Below are 2,545 nucleotides of genomic sequence, written 5' to 3'. Positions count from 1 at the left end.
ATTTTTTAACAAAAAATTGTTGTTGCAAATAAGTTGTTTTTTAAATATTTACTTTTATAAAAGGATAACTTTTCGAATTTGGATTGAAAATAATCTTTTTTGGATAACAATTCATGTACTTTGTTGATAATTAATCTTCTTGACAGAAAAATAAGCTTCTAGGTTAAAAATTAAACGAACTATTTAGTTAAAAATACATATTTTTAATTGAAGACTCATCATTTTAGTTAAAAGTTCATTTCTTTGGTTGAAAATTTATCTTTTTGAGTTTAAAACAGAATTAAAAAGTGTTTCAAATATATTTAGAAGCAACAATTTTTTTGCATTAGCAATATTAATCTTCTATGGGTATGGTTGTTTTTATACATAGAAGAATTGATTAATTGGAATATTGTAGCAACCCTTAATAAGGTACTATTTGATGCAAGTAATAAGTTTTCTATTACTATGACTTTTTTATCATTTCCAAATGCCCAGAAATGTGCATTAAATTCTCAGAGAACATAAAAATTGAGCACAATCTTCAGAATATTCTCATGTTCGTGAGAACTTCTCTGAGCACTTTAACTCTTCAAAAAACTAATTCTGATCTGCAGTTTGAGGACAAAGCGTTTAGAAAAATCTGGATTTTTTTTACAAAATGGCGACGATTTTGTTAAAAATTTCGATTTCTTTTAATCTAAATATTAGTTGTTTTTTTTTGCCAAAAATGTTGAAATTTCGGTCCACATTAAAATTCCTTCGTTGAAAAATTTCGCATTGAAATATACTAGAAATCCTGTTGTAGTAATAATAATCGAAAAACATATTTTGCGACAGCCGCCATATTTGACCTACTTTTCAAAATTTTTAATACATCAGTAACAATATATATGTAGTAATCGATCCTCTGTAGTCCATTCTTTACGTTTCAGCACTTACAGAAATCGGCAATAAAAATAAAATGCTGTAGGTGTCTGTATGCATGTGCTATTGACTGAATTTTAAGCCACGCTAACTTGGGAACAATTTGCCCAATCGACTTGACCTTTAAAATATTTTGTAGGTTAAAAAAAAAGCAGATCGAGTTTATTAACCACATATTTTTAACCAAAATGTAAAGATTTTGGAGCATTTTAAAGATTTCAAACAACATTTTGTCTAAGGTTATAAACATTTTTGTGACAGTTTTTGGTGCGTCACAAACTAATATGCATACAGATCATCGTAATAGCTAATGGTATTTTTAATATCCCTCTACATTGGAAAAGTTATATGCTTTTCAAGTTATATGCTTTTCAACATTATAACAATTTTTCAGAAACATAAAAAACAAACTCGATAGCTGTGTTTCCGATAGGCTCCTTCTGAACGTTGAAGTGTGACGAGGTTGCAATTATTCTTCGAAGCAAGCAGTCGAAAACAGTGACAACGAAGCTCCTTGAAGGAAGTGCTCGCTGAAGTACTATACAAAAACGAGAAAAATTTCTGCTCGGCTTCAAATACGGCATCTTGTGACGATTCAACGTTGTTGAAAACTGTTACGACATCATTCAAATCTTCGCACTGTCCCAAGAGTTTCACAATTTTTAATTTTCCCTTTGGAAAGAGAGCTGATGTTGTGTTACACCCGTTGAACGCGTGCAAAAATAGTATGCTATCTTTTATAAGTAGGTGATGCTCTTGAATTAGAGTGGGTGAATATATTTTCTTGACAACTTTACCTCTTGCTGGTTTCAAAAAATAAATATCTTTGTTTGGGTTAACCGATTCAGCATCGTCTTTGGCAACATGGACCTTCAATTGATATGCTTCAAAAGTCGTTTGTAACATACGTATAAGACACATTTTGTTACTGTCATTCGAAAGAAACTTCTCTTGACCGACTGAAACAACGCTTCCTTGTCCGAAACGAAAGTCTACGCAACATTTTTTCAAATAACGACGTTGACGCTCTTCACATTTTGTATCGATAGCACTTTCCTCATATCTGTCAAACACTACTACAATATTGTTTCCATATTTCTGTTTTACAAATTGGACGTACGCTTCGTCAATGGCTTCAAATGTTCGTCGCTGCTGCCAAGTACACCGATGCAACAAAAATCCTTCATCTACTACGTAGCAATAAAAATCGTCCAGAGAGAGGTCCTCTAATTTTGTCCATTTAAACATTTTGTACAAAGCAGTCTTCGCTGTTTTTCTCATTTCATTGTTATTAAATAAAGACAGAGGGTAAGGAGAAAGCTCGCATTCTAAATATTTTTCAAGCTCTTCGTCAGTTCTTTTTATGATAGCTATTTTGTGAAATAGCAGAAGCGGGTCAATAGGTACAAATGTTCGATCAACTTTTATTGAAAGTTCATGATGTCCAGCGAAATCACCTTATCTGAACGTTTCAGGTTTACTTCATGGAATTTGTTTCCTACCACCTTCTCCATAGCAGCAATACCGACTTTCAATGCATTAAAGCAGTTGACTTTATCATTACCAACGATACCTGTTGCAATCGACATTATTTCTTTGCATTCTGGAAAAGGTGGATGCAAGTGGAAAAAGTCATGAA

The sequence above is a fragment of the Belonocnema kinseyi genome, chromosome 6, assembly GCF_010883055.1.
Source record: "Belonocnema kinseyi isolate 2016_QV_RU_SX_M_011 chromosome 6, B_treatae_v1, whole genome shotgun sequence".
Lineage (NCBI taxonomy): Eukaryota > Metazoa > Arthropoda > Insecta > Hymenoptera > Cynipidae > Belonocnema > Belonocnema kinseyi.
The sequence above is the reverse complement of the archived record's forward strand: the minus strand, read 5'-3'. Positions refer to the sequence as shown.